This window comes from Salmo salar, chromosome ssa13 (assembly GCF_905237065.1).
Source record: "Salmo salar chromosome ssa13, Ssal_v3.1, whole genome shotgun sequence".
Taxonomy (NCBI): Eukaryota; Metazoa; Chordata; class Actinopteri; order Salmoniformes; family Salmonidae; genus Salmo; species Salmo salar.
Window position 1 is genome coordinate 12,259,611 of NC_059454.1, and position 19,219 is coordinate 12,278,829.

General features: G+C 43.9%; 1 pseudogene; it reads right to left on the reverse strand.

The window, feature by feature from the left end:
* Nucleotides 1-19,219, reverse strand: part of LOC106566455 (uncharacterized) — a 51,230-nt pseudogene that overhangs the window by 10,570 nt on the left and 21,441 nt on the right.

A 19,219-nucleotide genomic window follows, 5' to 3' on the forward strand; every position in this document is an offset into this window, starting at 1 on the left:
GAGGATCTAGATCATTTAGAACCAAATGATGATCGGTGTAATATATTACGTATTGGATCACAAAAAAATTTACTACTTTTACATTACCCTGTAGTTTACCAATAACATGGTCTGACAGGGATGTGGACCTGTAGTTGACCAATAACATGGTCTGACAGGGATGTGGACCTGTAGTTGACCAATAACATGGTCTGACAGGGATGTGGACCTGTAGTTTACCAATAACATGGTCTGACAGGGATGTGGACCCTGTAGTTTACCAATAACATGGTCTGACAGGGATGTGGACCCTGTAGTTTACCAATAACATGGTCTGACAGGGATGTGGACCCTGTAGTTTACCAATAACATGGTCTGACAGGGATGTGGACCCTGTAGTTTACCAATAACATGGTCTGACAGGGATGTGGACCCTGTAGTTTACCAATAACATGGTCTGACAGGGATGTGGACCCTGTAGTTTACCAATAACATGGTCTGACAGGGATGTGGACCTGTAGTTGACCAATAACATGGTCTGACAGGGATGTGGACCTGTAGTTGACCAATAACATGGTCTGACAGGGATGTGGACCTGTAGTTTACCAATAACATGGTCTGACAGGGATGTGGACCCTGTAGTTTACCAATAACATGGTCTGACAGGGATGTGGACCCTGTAGTTTACCAATAACATGGTCTGACAGGGATGTGGACCCTGTAGTTTACCAATAACATGGTCTGACAGGGATGTGGACCCTGTAGTTTACCAATAACATGGTCTGACAGGGATGTGGACCCTGTAGTTTACCAATAACATGGTCTGACAGGGATGTGGACCCTGTAGTTTACCAATAACATGGTCTGACAGGGATGTGGACCCTGTAGTTTACCAATAACATGGTCTGACAGGGATGTGGACCCTGTAGTTTACTAATAACATGGTCTGACAGGGATGTGGACCCTGTAGTTTACCAATAACATGGTCTGACAGGGATGTGGACTCTGTAGTTTACCAATAACATGGTCTGACAGGGATGTGGACCCTGTAGTTTACCAATAACATGGTCTGACAGGGATGTGGACCCTGTAGTTTACCAATAACATGGTCTGACAGGGATGTGGACCCTGTAGTTTACCAATAACATGGTCTGACAGGGATGTGGACCCTGTAGTTTACCAATAACATGGTCTGACAGGGATGTGGACCCTGTAGTTTACCAATAACATGGTCTGACAGGGATGTGGACATATTAGGTATTCATATCACAAAATTAATAAATGATCTCACAAAAATACATTTTACAGGTTTTCCCAATTGTTAAATCTGGCCCATGAGGCACAATGACCCAAACTTGTATCTCATTTAGCAGAACCAGACACCAAATCTGCAATACTACTGACACATGTTTTGCTTTACACAGATATTGAAATTCTATCACAAACATTTGACAAAACACAACACACAATTCTCTACATTTGGCACAACTTTCACAACTAAAATCTCGTGTTCAAATGAAAAGCAACACTGTTCAACAAGCTAAGATCAATTGATCATTTTCACTCTTCACATGTTCAAACACTAATTGCATCAATGTTCACTTTGCAATCAAACCTTTGGTATGGATAAAAAGACCACAGGTGAGTACTCCTGTGTTTGGAGAACAATGGAAGCAAACTTGGCAGAGAGAGGTGGAGGTAGAGATAGGGGTAGAAGTGGAAGCAGAAGTGGAAGTGGAGGTGGAGGTAGGTCAAGAACAAGGAGAGTAATCTCTGATGAAATTTGGGCAACTGTGGTGGACCATGTGGTCAACCATGGTTTGACCTTGAGAGAGGCTGGCAGACCATGTGATCAACCATGGTTTGACCTTGAGAGAGGCTGGGCAGACCATGTGGTCAACCATGGTTTGACCTTGAGAGAGGCTGGGCAGACCATGTGATCAACCATGGTTTGACCTTGAGAGAGGCTGGGCAGAGAGTGCAGCCCAATCTGAGCCGCTTCACTGTAACATCCATCATACGGACGTTCCAAAATGAGAAGAGGTTTGTACTGCAGACATTGGACCTCTCTAGTACTTTTACTACTTGACAGTAGTACAACATAAAGCACAGTAAAAACTGTAGATTCCAATACATACTGGAAGGGGAAACAAAGTAAATGATTCATGTATTACTGTATGGAGGAAACTGTGAGCTATACTACTCTGTAACATGTTTATCTTGTATACTGTATTACTGTAGTGTTTACTGTACTGTATGGAGGAAACTGGGAGCTATACTACTCTGTAACATGTTTATCTTGTATACTGTATAACTGTAGTGTTTACTGTACTGTATGGAGGAAACTGGGAGCTATACTACTCTGTAACATGTTTATCTTGTATACTGTATTACTGTAGTGTTTACTGTACTGTATGGAGGAAACTGGGAGCTATACTACTCTGTAACATGTTTATCTTGTATACTGTATTACTGTAGTGTTTACTGTACTGTATGGAGGAAACTGGGAGCTATACTACTCTGTAACATGTTTATCTTGTATACTGTATTACTGTAGTGTTTACTGTACTGTATGGAGGAAACTGGGAGCTATACTACTCTATAACATGTTTATCTTGTATACTGTATTACTGTAGTGTTTACTGTACTGTATGGAGGAAACTGGGAGCTATACTACTCTGTAACATGTTTATCTTGTATACTGTATAACTGTAGTGTTTACTGTACTGTATGGAGGAAACTGGGAGCTATACTACTCTATAACATGTTTATCTTGTATACTGTATTACTGTAGTGTTTACTGTACTGTATGCTATTTAGTTGTTATAGAACTGAAAGATGACCACGACGTACATGGTGGTAGAACACGTGTATTTACAGACAAACAGGAGGCTGTAATCCTGTCATCTTCCATAACATCAGAGTGAGCTTATCAACCATAGCCCCCATCCTTCAGAAACACCATCTCTGGATGAAGCAAATCTACAGAGTCATATCTGAAAGGAAATCCCAAAGAGTGAAGGATAAACAGTAGGAATATATGCAAGTAAGTCATGTACTAGTATTACACTCTTAAAACATTAGACTTATTGATGTTGTCAGTGAACTTTACTATACAGCAATTATAGTATTTACTGTCATTTCAGAGAATCATGGAGTTGGATGCAAATCCCGTCCCCCAGAAACTCATTCATAGATGAGGCTGGATTCCATTTAGCGAAGACGAGGAGGAAAGGAAGGAACATCATTGGTCAACGTCATTGGTCAGTCATCATTGAGGTACGTGGCCAGCGCGGGGGAAATGTCACCACATGCCCAGCTATGAGCCACAATGGGGTCCTCCACCGCCATGCCACCCTTGGACCATACAGCACTGTCCATCTCCTTCATTTCCTGAACACCTTACATGACAATCTTTTTCAGCCAGAGCAGAGAGGGCCAGGTGATCCTGAGCAGCAAATGTATGTTCTAATCTGGGACAACGTGAGTTTCTATCGGGCTGCTCAGGTCCGCAACAGCTTCCATGACCATCCCAGGTTTACAATTCTCTATCTCCCACCATATTCCCCATTTCTCAACCCCATTGATGAGTTGCTTTCAGCACGGCGGTGGAAGGTGCATGTTCACAAACCCCATGAATGTATGGCCCTTCTCCAGGCAGAAACAAAACATTCCAGCAGAGTCCTGACAGGGGTGGGTGAGTCATGCCAGAAGATGTTTCCCTGCTGTCTGGCCAAGGAGAATATCACCAGGGGTGTTGATGAAAATCTGTTGCTGGACCTAAACAACAGACATGACTGATTATGTTTTCGCAATGGAGTATTTATTTCTTGACTTATGATTTTGATTGATGCATTTGGGTTCCTTCCTTGTTTGAGTCACACACAAACAATTTACAGTATAACAACAAAATATTAGTCTTTACACTGAAATAAGTTCAAATAGTAGTGTTTTGAATATGGCACAGTGTTATATCTCGGTTGTCACTAAGTTAAATTCATTTGCTGTGTGTGTGTGCAGTGGTGTAAAGCACTTAAGTAAAAATACTTTAAGTACTACAAGTATTTTTTTGGGGGGGTATCTGTACTTTATTTTACTATTAACATTTTAGTACTCGTTACATTTTGAATGCTTAGCAGGACAGAAAAATTGTCTAATTCTCACACTTATCAAGAGAACATCCCTGGTCATCTCTACTGCCTCTGATCTGGTGGACTCACTAAACACATGGTTCGTTTGTAAATGATGTCTGAGTGTTGGAGCGTGCCCCTGGCAAAAGACAAACAAACTAGACAATGTGGCAGTCTGCTTTGCCTAATATAAGGAATGTGAAAGGATTTATACTTGTACTTTTGATACTTAAGTATATTTAAAACCAAATGCTTTTAGACTTTTACTCAAGTAGTATTTTACTGGGTGACTTTCACTTGAGCCATTTTCTAATAAGGTATCTTTGCTTTTACTCAAGTATAGCAATTGGGTACTTTTTCCACCACTGTGTGTGTGTCTCATTTGTATGTAGAGTTTAATGTTGAGCAGTGAGTACATGATCTTGATTGCTGTGTTTCATTTTGAAAGATGTCTGTGGGGTTTGGGGAAATTGGCTGTTTCGTGTTTAGAGTACCTGAGATGTAGTTTCAGTAATCGTGTGTTAACAATTGGGGAAAACTGTAATACACACATAGCAAAAATCAATGAGATCTTGCTACCACGGATAGGAAAATACCTGTCTATTGGTGGGAAGAAAAAAAATCAACTCTAGTCATATCCCAGTTTACCTGTTTGTTTATGGCTCTGCCTACACCCAACGTCTTGTATTTAAATTATATTAACAAACAATATTCCATTTTATTTGGAATGGCAAGCCAGACAAAATTCTATTGGCCTATTTATATAATGAATATGAATTCGGAGGGCAGAAATGATTAAATATTAAAGCATTAGACCTCTCATTAAAAGCTGCAGTCATACAAAATATATACTTATCATGGCTCAGGAGACGACCCAGATGCAGACAGTTCTAAGTAACAAAAGTTTATTACAAAAACAGGGGGCAGGCAAATGACAGGTCAAGGCCAGGCAGAGGTCAGTAATCCAGAACAGAGTCCAAAAGGTACAGAACGGCAGGTAGGCACAGGGAAGGCAGAATGGTCAAAACCGGGAAAACTAGAAAACAGGGGCTAAAGGAAAAAACAGGAGTACAGGAAAACCGCTGTAAGCCTTCAACAAGACAAGACAAACAGAGAACACAGGTATACATACAATGGGGATAATGGGGAAGATGGGCGACAGCTGGAGGGGGTGGAGACAAGCACAAAGCCAGGTGAAACAGATCAAAGTGTGACGAGACTTAAATCCGAACTGGTTCTCTAGCAAATTAGTAAGAATGGCTCACCCCGTGTTCAAGAATGTCCTTTTTCCCCCTTTATTCAGATTACGACCTCTCACTTTCGGTTATTTGAAAATTGTATTATCTCCAAAATATCTCTATTTTCAAAACAAGCCCTAGAAAGTTGGTTGCAATTTCATTTTAATCCAAATAATAAACAAATATTACAACAAATATTATGGTTAAACTCAAATATTCAAATCGAGAAAAAAGAACATTAATTTTGTAATTCTTTTTTTACTGTATCTTTGTAAATTATATCATACATAGATATGTCACACATGCATCTAACAAAAATATATGGAAATGTCTGCTCTACCCAAAATTACAACTAATTACAGCATTTTCGCAAAAATGGAAGAGGCAAGTGGAAGGGGAGAAGGTGAGGAACTTGTCTGTCGGCCCTGCATTAAAGACCAAAACTGGTTAAAGAAAATGGTGATAAATAAAGTATACCAGCTTAATTTAAGGACCAACAAATGTACAGCTGTGCCATACAGGTCGCAAAATAGTTGGGAAGAGATTTCTGATGTACCGATTCCGTGGCACACGGTTTATGAACTTATACACAAAACGAAGCCGGATTAAAAACTTAAGAACTTCTCCATTTAAATTATTATACAAAATAATTGCAACCAAAAGAATGTCATATATATATGGGGGACACAACCATCCCAGCTTTGCTGCGAAGAAACAGAATCATTAGATCATTTGTTTTGGTACTGTCCATATGTAGCTCGTTTTTGGTCACAGGTCCAGGAATGGCTGAAGAATTGCAACATTTACCTAGAACTGACGCTGCAGACTGCAATACTGGGTGATTTGAAAAGTCATAATCAATCAATAATATAACAATACTCTTAGCGTATCTTTAATTTACAATCTGTAGAAACTATGAAAATATAAAGGTTCAGAACTTTTGTGAAACATCACAAAAGTTGTGTGGTATGGTGTGTGTGATTGTTTGTGTGTTTGAGTGATTGTGTTTTTGATTGTTTGTGTGTGTGTGGTATGGTGTGTGTGTGTGTGTGTGTGTGTGTGAGAGTACTGTAGGATTACAGGAGAGAGGGAGTACATTTCTGACCTAGAGGCATACAGGAGGCTCTATCATTCCCCTTCCCTCTCTGAGCTCCCCTCCTTAGGAAACACGGTCCTCAGATCTGAAATAGCCGCTCACTAGCATAACGATTGAAGTGCTGAGGATGACACTGTAAGACCCCCACTCCTCTTCTAGGACTTAACTTGATCCTTTAGCGCCGAAGGTGTCACGTCTGCTCCTGCTCTTCCCTTCCCCTGGCACTTGAGGGCGCCAGATTACCCTGCATCTCACGCTCCTGCCATCCATCACTCACACCTGTCCTCCCTCGTCACTCACATCAGCGTTATTGGACTCACCTGGACTCACTCATCACCAGTTATTTCCCCCCCTATATTTGTCAGTTTCCCAGCTCTGTTCCCCGCTTCTGCATTGATTGTTTTTTGTCTTTGTTTTCTGACGCTGTGCTTGTCTCGTGATATGTCCGTTATTTATTAAATGTTACTCCCCGTACCTGCTTCGTCGCTCCAGCGTCATTCCGCGTGACAAAAGGCGAGGATGGTATACTAAGGCGAGGATGGTATACTAAGGCGAGGATTGTATACTAAGGCGAGGATGGTATACTAAGGCGAGGATGTATACTAAGGGCACTGAAGAGGGTACTTCACTTACATCACAGAAAATACACAAATAGCCATCAGAGGCTTTTAAAACAAACATTTTACCTTGTACATCTTGGAAAAGTAATAATAATTGTGTTTTTTTGAAGTGAAGGTTTCCTGAGGGCTTCCTGAGTGGTGGGGTAGGAGTCAGTGTACCTGTGACAGGCTGGGTGGGGATCGTTTTCCTGAGTTTCTCCCTGTCTGTGTTTTCGTCCTCTGCTGGTTTCCCCTGTGTTGTCCCCTGCTCTTCCTTATTGTCCAGCGATCCTTCTCATTCTTCCTCTTTGAGTCTTCTCTGTCACCAACTCATTATTCTGGCTAATTGTTTCTGGAGTGGTTGGGAGCTCTAAAGGAACAGAATGCAACATTTTCAATGATTTTACTGCGTTACAGTCCATATAAGGAAATCAGTCAATTGAAATAAATTTATTAGGCCTTAATCTATGGATTTCACATGACTGGGCAGGGGTGCAGCCAATGGGTGGACCTGGGAGGGTATAGGCCCACCCATTTGAGAGCCAAGCCCAACCACTTTGGAGCCAGGCCCTGGCAATCAGAATTCGTTTTTCCCCAAAAAAGGGCTTTATTACAGACAGAAATACTCCTCAGTTTCATCAGCTGTCTGGGTGGCTGGTCTCAGACGATCCTGTAGGTGAAGAAGCCGGATGTGTAGGTCCTGGGCTGGCGTGGTTACACGTGGTCTGAGGTTGTGAGGCTGTTTCGACATACTGACAAATTCTCTAAAATGCTCTTGGAGGTGGCTTATGGAAGAGAAATTAACATTAAATTCTTGACCAACAGCTCTGGTGGACATTACTGCAGTCAGCATGCCAATTGCACAGTCCTTCAAAACTTAAGACATCTGTGGAATTGTATTTTTTGTGACATCTACACATTTTAGACTAGTCTTTTATTGTCCCCAGCACAAGGTGCACCTGTGTAATGATCATGCTGTTTAATCAGCTTCTTGATATGCCACACCTGTCAGGTGGATGGATTATTTTGGCAAAAGAGAAACGCTCAACAGGGATATAAACAAATTTGTTCACAAAATTTTAGAGAAATAAGCTTTTTGTGCGTATGGAACATTTCTGTGTACTTTTATTTCAGCTCATGAAACATGGGACCAACACATTACATGTTGCGTTTACATTTTTGTTCTGTATACATTCTAGAGTTGGAAATATACATTCAAGACTTACAAATATACATTCGACACTAGCAAATATACATTCTAGACCAGGATATATCAAATCAAAATGTTATTTGTCACATACACATGTTTAGCAGATGTTATTTCAGGTATAGCGAAATGCTTCTGTTTCTAGCTCTAACAGTACAGTAATATATAACAATTTCACAACAACACACACATCTAAAGGAATGGAATTGAGAATATATAAATATATGGACAAGCAATGTCAGAACGGCATAGACTTAGATACAGTATATACATATGAGATGAGTAATGCCTAATATGTAAACATTATTAGTGACTAGTGTTCCATTATTAAAGTGGTATATAGGGCAGCAGCCTCTAATGTGCTAGTGATGGCTATTTAACAGAATTTAAGTCTCTCAACCCCAGCTTTGATGCACCTGTACTGACCTCGCCTTCTGGATGATAGCGGGGTGAACAGGCAGTGACTCGGGTGGTTATTGTACTTGATGATCTTTTCGGCATTGCTGTGACATCGGGTGATGTAGGTGTCCTGGAGGGCAGGTAGTTTCCCCCTGGTGATGTGTTGGGCAGACCGCACCACACTCTGGAGAGCCCTGCGGTTGTGGGCGGTGCAGTTGCCATACCAGGTGGTAATAGAGCCGGACAGGATGCTCTCAATTGTGGATCTGTAAAGGTTTGAGGGTTTTAGGTGCCAAGCCAAATTTCTTCAGCCTCCTGAGGTTGAAGAGGCGCTGTTGCACCTTCTTCACCACACTGTCTGTGTGGGTGGACCATTTCAGTTTGTCAGTGATATGTACACTGAGGAACTTGAAGCTTTCTACCTTCTCCACTGCTGTCCTGTGGATGGGGGGTGCTCCCTCTGCTGTTTCCTGAAGTCCAACATCAACTCCTTTGTTGATGTTGGGTAAGAGGTTATTTTCCTGGCACCACACTCCCAGGGCCCTCACCTCCACCCTGTAGACTGTCTCATCATTGTTGCTAATCAGGCCTACTACTGTTGTGTTGTCTGCAAACTTGATGATTTGAGTTGGAGGCTTGCGAGGCCACACAGTCTTGGGTGAACAGGGAGTACAGGAGGGGGCTGATCAAGCACCCTTGTGGGGCCCCAGTGTTGAGCATCAGTGAAGTGGAGGTGTTTTTTCCTACCTTCACCACCTGGGGGCGGCCCGTCAGGAAGTCCAGGACCGAGTTGCACAGGGTGGGGTTCAGACCTAGGGCCTCAAGCTTAATGATGAGCTTGGAGGGTACTATGGTGTTGAATGCTGAGCTATAGTCAATGAACAGCATTCTTACATAGGTATTCCTTTTGTCCAGATGGGATAGGGCAGTGTGATGGTGATTGCATAGTCGGTGGATGTATTGAGGCAGTAAGCAAATTGAAGTGGGTCTAGGGTGTCAGGTAAGGTAGAGGTGATATGATCCTTGACTAGTCTCTTGAAGCACTTCATGATGACAGAAGTGAGTGCTATGGGGTGATAGTCATTTAGTTCAGTTACCTTTGCTTTCTTGGGTACAGGAACCATGGTGGACATCTTGAAACATGTGGGGACAGTAGACTGGGATAGAGAGATTGAATATTTCCGTAAACACTCCAGCCAGCTGGTCTGCGCGAGTTCTGAGGACGCAGCTAGAGATGCCGTATGGGCCGGCAGCCTTCCGAGGGTAATCACGTTTAAATGTCTTTCTCACATCGGCCACGGCAAGGGAGAGCCCACAGTCCTTGGTAGCGGGCCGCGTCGGTGGCACTGTTATCCTCAAAGCGGGCGAAGAAGATGTTTAACTTGTCCGGAAGGAAGACGTCGGTGTCTGCAATATGGCTGGTTTTCACTTTGTAGTCCGTGATTGTCTGTAGACCCTGCCACATACGTCTCACGTCTGAGCTGTTGAATTGTGACTCCACTTTCTCTGCACTGACGTTTTGCCTGTTTGATTGCCTTACGGAGGGAATAACTACACTGTTTGTATTCGGCCATATTCCCAGTCACCTTGCCATGGTTAAATGTGAGGGTTTGCGCTTTCAGTTTTGCGTGAATGTGTCCATCTATCCACAGTTTCTGGTTTGGGTAGGTTTTAATAGTCACCGTGGGTACAACATCTCCTATACACTTCCTGATTTACTCAGTCACCGTATCAGTATATGCGTCAATATTATTCTCGGCGGCTACCTGGAACATATCCCAGTCCACATGATCAAAACAATCATGGATTCCGATTGGTCAGACCAGCGTTGAATAGTTGTCATGTCCTGACCAGTATAAAGGTTATTTGTTATTGTAGTTTGGTCAGGACGTGGCAGAGGGTATTTGTTTTATGTGGTTCGGGGTGGTGTTTTATGTAGTAGGGCATTTGATTTATTATTTCCGGGTTTTTGGTCTATGTTTTGGTATTTCTATGTTCTTTCTGGTTTGTTGTATTTCTATGTTTAGGTTAATGGGGGGTTGGACTCTCAATTGGAGGCAGGTGCTTTCTCGTTGTCTCTGATTGAGAGTCCTATATATAGGTAATTGTTTGGTGTAGTGTTTGTGGGAGATTGTCTCTTGTTTTGCGTATGTAAGCGTGACAAGACTGTTTTGTTGTTCGGGCATTTTTCCGTGTTTATTATTTTGGTGTTCACTTTATTTTATAAATAAATTAAGATGAGCATCCACATTCCTGCTGCGTTTTGGTCCTCCATTCCAGACGACAATAGTCCTTAGCACGGGTACTTCCTGTTTGAGTTTCAGCCTATAGGAAGAGAGGAGCAAAATGGAGTCGTGATCAGATTTTCCAAAAGGAGGGTGGGGGGAGGGCCTTGTAGGCATCCTGGAAGTTGGAGTAGCAGTGGTCGAGTGTTTAAGCAGCGTGAGTACTACAGTCAATGTGTTGATAGAATTTCGCATTCTTTTCCTCAAATTTGCTTTGTTAAAATCCCCAGCTACGATAAATGTGGCCTCAGGATATGTGGTTTCCAGTTTGCATAAACTCCAGTGAATTTCTTTGAGGGCCGTCGTGGTATCGGCTTGAGGGGGGATATACACGGCTGTGACTATAACCAAAGAGAATTATCTTGGGAGGTAATACAGTTGGCATTTGATTGTGAGGTATTCTAGTTTGGGTGAACAAAAAGACTTGACTTCCTGTATGTTATCACAATCACACCATGAGTAGTTAACCATAAAACATACACCCACGCCCTTCTTCTTCCCATAGAGATATTTATTCCTGCCTGCGCGATGAACTGAGAACCCAACTGGCTGGACTGGCACAGACAGTATATCCCGAGAGAGACATGTTTCCGTGAAACAGAATATGTTACAATACCTGACATCTCTCTGGAAAGAAATCCTTGCCCTGAGCTCGTCAACTTCATTAGAGACTGAACATTAGCGAGTTGGAACATCAAATCACAATACAATCGCAGTACAAATAGAATCGTGAGAATCGCAATACATATACTGCTTAAAAAAATAAAGGGAACACTTAAACAACACATCCTAGATCTGAATGAAAGAAATAATCTTATTAAATACTTTTTTCTTTACATTGTGTGATTTTGTTGTCAGCACATTCAACTAAAATAATCAATGGAAATCCAATTTAACAACCCATGGAGGTCTGGATTTGGAGTCACACTCAAAATTAAAGTGGAAAACCACACTACAGGCTGATCCAACTTTGATGTAATGTCCTTAAAACAAGTCAAAATGAGGCTCAGTAGTGTGTATGGCCTCTGCGTGCCTGTATGACCTCCCTACAACACCTGGGCATGCTCCTGATGAGGTGGCGGATGGTCTCCTGAGGGATCTCCTCCCAGACCTGGACTAAAGCATCCGCCAACTCCTGGACAGTCTGTGGTGCAACGTGGCGTTGGTGGATGGAGCGAGACATGATGTCCCAGATGTGCTCAATTGGATTCAGGTCTGGGGAACGGGCGGGCCAGTCCATAGCATCAATGCCTTCCTCTTGCAGGAACTGCTGACACACTCCAGCCACATGAGGTCCAGCATTGTCTTGCATTAGGAGGAACCCAGGGCCAACCGCACCAGCATATGGTCTCACAAGGGGTCTGAGGATCTCATCTCGGTACCTAATGGCAGTCAGGCTACCTCTGGCGAGCACATGGAGGGCTGTGCTGCCCCCCAAAGAAATGCCACCCCACACCATGACTGACCCACCGCCAAACCGGTCATGCTGGAGGATGTTGCAGGCAGCAGAACGTTCTCCACGGCGTCTCCAGACTCTGTCACGTTTGTCACATGTGCTCAGTGTGAACCTGCTTCATCTGTGAAGAGCACAGGGCGCCAGTGGCAAATTTGCCAATCTTGGTGTTCTCTGGCAAATGCCAAACGTCCTGCACGGTGTTGGGCTGTAAGCACAACCCCCACCTGTGGACGTCGGGCCCTCATACCACCCTCATGGAGTCTGTTTCTGACCGTTTGAGCAGACACATGCACATTTGTGGCCTGCTGGAGGTCATTTTGCAGGGCTCTGGCAGTGCTCCTCCTGCTCCTCCTTGCACAAAGGCGGAGGTAGCGGTCCTGCTGCTGGGTTGTTGCCCTCCTACAGTCTCCTCCACGTCTCCTGATGTACTGGCCTGTCTCCTGGTAGCGCCTCCATGCTCTGGACACTACGCTGACAGACACAGCAAACCTTCTTGCCACAGCTCGCATTGATGTGCCATCCTGGATGAGCTGCACTACCTGAGCCACTTGTGTGGGTTGTAGACTCCGTCTCATGCTACCACTAGAGTGAATGCACCGCCAGCATTCAAAAGTGACCAAAACATCAGCCAGGAAGCATAGGAACTGAGAAGTGGTCTGTGGTCCCCACCTGCAGAACCCCTCCTTTATTGGGGGTGTCTTGCTAATTGCCTATAATTTCCACCTGTTGTCTATCCCATTTGCATAACAGCATGTGAAATTTATTGTCAATCAGTGTTGCTTCCTAAGTGGACAGTTTGATTTCACAGAAGTGTGATTGAGTTGGAGTTACATTGTGTTGTTTAAGTGTTCCCTTTATTTTTTTGAGCAGTGTATATTGGCTCCTAAGTATGGTGATAATATCGTATCGTGAGGCCTGGCTATTCCCAGCCCAAATAGTCTTGCTTCCTTTTTTAACTACACCTATGCATTATCGACCCCACCATAGCAAATATCCTCCACCATTCCATTCTAAGTCCAATGCATTCACTCAGTCTAACCCTGTTCTTCTTCCTCCTCTCCTCTCTCCTCTTACTGGTGAAAAGTCTCTTGGTGATGACTTTCACCAGGGGCCATTAAGTACTAGGACCTGGAGGGTGTACTCCTGGCTGGAGTCCAGAGCCGCCACTGTGGCCTGACCGCGTGTGATCGTCAGCATCAGCTCCAGCTGGGGCACCTCTGGAGGACAGAGATACACTACATCAACAAAAGTATGTGGACGCCCCTTCAAATTAGTTGATTTGGCTATTTCAGCCAAACCCGTTGCTGACAGGTGTATAAAAATCGAGCACACAACCATGCCATTTCCATAGACAAATACTGGCAGAAGAACGGCCCGTACTGAAGAGCTCAGTGACTTTCAACGTGGCACCATCATAGGATGTCACATTCCAACAAGTCAGTTTGTCAAATTTCTGCCGTGCTAGAGCTGCCCCGGTCAACTGTAAGTGCTGTTATTGTGAAGTGGAAACGTCTAGGAGCAACAACAGCTCAGCCATGAAGTGGTAGACCACACAAGCTCACAGAACGGAACCACCGAATGCTGAAGCGCGTACTGTCTGTCCTTGGTTGCAACACTCACTACCGACTTCCAAACTGCCTCTGGAAGCAACATCAGCACAAGCTGTTCGTCGGGAGCTTCATGAAATGGGTTTCCATGGCCGAGCAGCCGCACACAAGCCTAAGATCTCCATTCGCAATGCCAAGTGTTGGCTGGAGTGGAGTAAAGTTTGCTGCTATTGGACTCTGGAGCAGTGGAAACGCATTCTCTGGAGTGATTAATCACGTTTCACCATCTGGCAGTCCGACGCACGAATCTGGGTTTGGCGGATGCCAGGAGAACGCTACCTGCCTGAATGCATAGTGCCAACTGTAAAGTTTGGTGGAAGAGGAACAATGGTCTGGGGCTGTTTTTCATGGTTCGGTCTAGGCCCCTTAGTTCCAGTGAATGGAAATCTTAACGCTACAGCATACAATGACATTGTGATTCCAACTTTGTGGCAACAGTTTGGGGAAGCCCCTTTCCTGTTTCAGTATGACAATGCCCCCATGCACAAAGCGAGGTCCATACAGAAATGGTTTGTCAAGATCAGTGTGGAAGAACTTGACTGGCCTGCACAGAGCCCTGACCTCAACCCCATCGAACACCTTTGGGATGAATTGGAACACCTAACATCAGTGCCCAACCTCACTAATGCTCTTGTGGCTGAATGGCAGCAATGTTCTAACATCTAGTGGAAAGCCTTCCCAGAAGAGTGGAGGCCGTTATAGCAGCAATGTTCTAACATCTAGTGGAAAGCCTTCCCAGAAGAGTGGAGGCTGTTATAGCAACAAAGCGGGGTGCAACTCCATATTAATGCCCATGATTTTGGAATGAGATGTTCAACGAGCAGGTGTCCACACATGTAGTGTATCAACGCATTTACATTTTAGTCATTTAGCGGACGCTCTCATCCAGAGCCTTGTACAGTTACTGTATTCATCTTAAGATAGCTAGGTGGGACAACTACATATCTTAGTCATAATAAGAAAATATTTCCTCAATAAAGTAGGTATCAACAAAGTCAATGCTAGCAGGGGGCAAAAATTGTCAGATGTTTTCGGAAGAGGACACAGACTCTGCTGTCCTAGCTTCAGGGGGAAGCTGGTTCCACCTTTGGGATGCCAGGACAGAGAAGATCTTTGACTAGGCTGAGCGGGAGCTGCCCTCCAGGGTCACGCCAAGGTTCTTTGCACTCTGGGTGGGGGACACCGTGAAATTGTCAACCATGATGGAGAGATCTTGGAGTGTACAGGCCCACCCCGGGAGGAAGAGCAGCTCCATCTTGTTGGGGTGGTGGGCCTACATCCATGCTGAGATATCGGCCAGGCACGCAGAGATGTGTCACCACCTGGGTGTCAGAAGGGGGGAAGGAGAAAAGTAGTTGCGTGTCATCCGCGTAGCAATGATAGAAGAGACCATGTGAGGATATGATGGAGCTGAGTGACTTGGTGTATAGAGAGAAGAGGGCCTAGAACCGAGACCAGTAGTGAGAGTACGTGGTGCAGACACAGATCCTGTCCACGTCATCTGGTAGGAGCGACCAGTCAGGTAGCATGCAATCCAAGACTGTGCAGAGCCTGAGACGTCCAGCCCTGAGAGGGTGGAGAGGAGGATCTGATGGTTTGCGGTGTCAAAGGCAGCGGATAGAATTGGGAGGAGAGAACAGAGGAAAGAGAGTCAGCTTTGGCAGTGTGGAATCATGTAACAATTAACTCATTAGGATTTGGGGCACCACGGAAGAGGGTGTTTGAAGTGCTACCATCTCCCAAATGAAACTTTATAAGTACTACATAAATGTGTTTAATTATTTATTTACTAGCTAACTAAATAATAACACAGAATAAACATACACCCTTTACATGAGACAAAGGTCCCTAGTGGATTGACAAATATGGCGGCTTGTTACACCAAAAATGAAGAGGAGTGGGGGAGAAAGAAAGAAAAAGGGACACTTATTGTTGACACATTTCAGAACTATTCTCGCCATTATATACTTTGCACACAAACCGTCGCCTGTGCGAGTGTCTTTGTTCGCCATTTATCTCTGTCTGAACCAGGCCTTCTTAGGAAGGATGTGGGTTGGCCGTTCAGCGGCACGCTTGTAAGGCTCCGATTGTCTGAAAGGGTCTGGACTGTCTCTTCTACTGTTGTTCACACTGGAAGATAGCCATCCGTGTCGACGGTTCCCATTGGTGATGATGGTAGGAGAATACAGTGATTTGAGACTCGTAGTAGGATGGGATGGTTTGAAGAGTAGTAGGTCCCCCTTATATTCGCTTTTCTTGATATCTGACTGAGGACAGCTAATCAGCCGTACCAGTGATTGTCTGGGAGGTGAGCTTCACAGAGAGCTGACAGACACACAGAGAGCTGACAGACACACAGAGAGCTGACAGACACACAGAGAGCTGACAGACACAGAGAGCTGACAGACACACAGAGAGCTGACAGACACACAGCTTGATAGACACACAGAGAGCTGATAGACAGACTCTTCCCCTTCATATTGGTCCCTCCTCCTCCACTTCATAATTGGTCCCTCCTCCTCCACTTCATAATTGGTCCCTCCTCCTCCACTTCATAATTGGTCCCTCCTCCTCCCCTTCATAATTGCTCCCTCCTCCTCCCCTTCATAATTGGTCCCTCCTCCTCCCCTTCATAATTGGTCCCTCCTCCTCCCCTTCATAATTGGTCCCTCCTCCTCCCCTTCATAATTGGTCCCTCTTTCTCTGTCCCCCCTCTCCTCATCTCCCTCTCTCCAGAGAGCTGCAGATTAGGCATGCATGTCTCATGTCTATTTTCCAGCATACTGTTTCTGACCAATACTCTTACAGACCTGCCTGGATTCAGCTACGACAGAGAGAATATGAGATAAGAGATATGACATATAACATGATCATTTCAAGAAAGGAGAGCTGTAGTTATAGATGGCTGGCTTTTATCAGCTCTGGCTCCAGAGTTCATGGAGTTTAGCATGGATGGCAACTTTACTGTGAGGAGAACAGGAAGCTGAGTGGATGCATGCAGTGTTCTGGAAAATCCTTTTAAAACAAGCAAAGAAAGGAAATGCAACAATGGAAAATCATTTCTGAGGCACTTACCTAGAATTATTTAGCTGTACTTTGGATAATTATACTGTTCATGCTGAAAGCCCTTTTTGCAAGTTTGTGCTTTTTAATCAAACTCTAGCAAGTCACAATGACCCAACAGTATCAACTCTTAGTAAGAATCAACTCTCCTCACAGTCAACTCTTAGTTAGAATCAACTCTCCTCACAGTCAACTCTTAGTTAGAATCAACTCTCCTCACAGTCAACTCTTAGTTAGAATCAACTCTCCTCACAGTCAAATCTTAGTTAGAATCAACTCTCCTCACAGTCAACTCTTAGTTAGAATCAACTCTCCTCACAGTCAACTCTTAGTTAGAATCAACTCTCCTCACAGTCAACTCTTAGTTAGAATCAACTCTCCTCACAGTCAACTCTTAGTTAGAATCAACTCTCCTTACAGTCAACTCTTAGTTAGAATCAACTCTCCTCACTCTCACAGTCCACAGCAGTGGCTCTCACCTAAGATGGTCTTCACGTGGACCTTGTATCCCTGGACCGGCCCATCTGACTCCTTCCATTTCATCTGCAGCCGATCCTCAGGTAGCACTGTCAGCTTCAGATGCCCTGCAGTATAGCCGACACGCACGCACCCACACACACACACACACACACACACACAATACTCTGTAAAGAAAATCTAGTTGTTTCAACTAATTATTATTCAGTAGCTGGTTCCACGGGCTTTTTAAAGTTTACTCAACTTCTCAAGGTGTTACATCAACAACAGCAAATATTGTATCCAAAATAAGCTCCAACATTTTAAAACGTAGGCAAAAATGTATTATGTGTTTGCTCAAATTGTCTCATATGTTCATTCAACTAGAAATTATTATTTGGCATCTTATCTAAAAGAAAGACTGTGGAACCTCTCACAGTGCTTTTAACATGATGTTTTCAGCGTACATATGACACACGCTTTTACGCTGCGCATGTTCACTTACACAGTCATTCATATTCAACATGTCCTCACCTGGGATTTGAACTCCCAACCTCTTGGTTCACAGCATTCCAATCTTCCATGTCGGTGTCAATGTCTGATTGCACCTTTCTTGCTACACTTTGCACTTCAAAGTAAATCTCAGCTCTGTTAAAGGTAGACTCAGCAAAATGACGTTTCCACGAGCAGCACTGCAGATATTGAGATGAGCGAGATGCAAGACTTCTCTCTCACACAGTCACACACAGCATCTGCGCATTTGCTAGGGCTGGGAATTGCCAGGGACCTCAATATGATATTATCACAATACTTACTGTAGGTGCCGATGCGATTCGATGAACCAAATGTATTGCTCACCATATGTCTGCTGCAGAGGAACGAGAGAGAGAGAGCCATGAGAGAATGAGTTTTGATCAGTGATGGAAATAAAAGTGCTGAAAACAAACTTTCTCCCTATTTAAAAAGATGAGAACAAGCTATGAAGGAAAAATCCTGGAGTTTTGGTGCAGGTACAGCCAACTAGCACCAAAAAAATGTATTGCGATATTGTCAAAATGATACCATATATTGTCAAAAGAATTTCCTAATTTGTAAGTGTATACATTCCCCCCCCATCACTAAAATGCAGGGGTTAACTTTACACTGCTACAGCCTGGTAGCCAGGGCACCAAAACAGCAGAGAAGTTTAGCCTCGCACTTCAATGCTCTTAGTTATTGCGGAAATTGACCCAGTATGCAGTTTAATTTCTGCATCTATGTCATATCGCTGAATCTACCTTTAAAACATAAGTCTATTGCAGTGATTACTTGTTGTGAGAGACCAACTGAGCTGTGTTGGCAGGGCTGTGTATCTGTGGATGTGCATTTTCTTTGTAGGTTTTTGAGTAGGTTGTGAAACGTTTTCAGGCCTCCAGTTAAGGAAAAGGAGCCTCCGCTCCCTCTTCCTCCTTCCCCAATCAAATCTGTCTCTTGTTTTCGTCTCATCGCCATAATTTCCATTGGGGACTTCCTAACAATCCTCTTCTTTCATGTGTCTCTCTCTGTTCTCCTCTCAAGCTGTCCCGGTCAGCTCAAAGCAGGCCCTGTGTTCTCTCCACTGCGATAGTCCAGAGGGACAGGAAATCCGTTTAAGGCCTGGGGTCGAAGGTCAGTTTGAAGGCACCATATGCGCATGACGTCATGGCCCGAACAGCACTGTGTGGC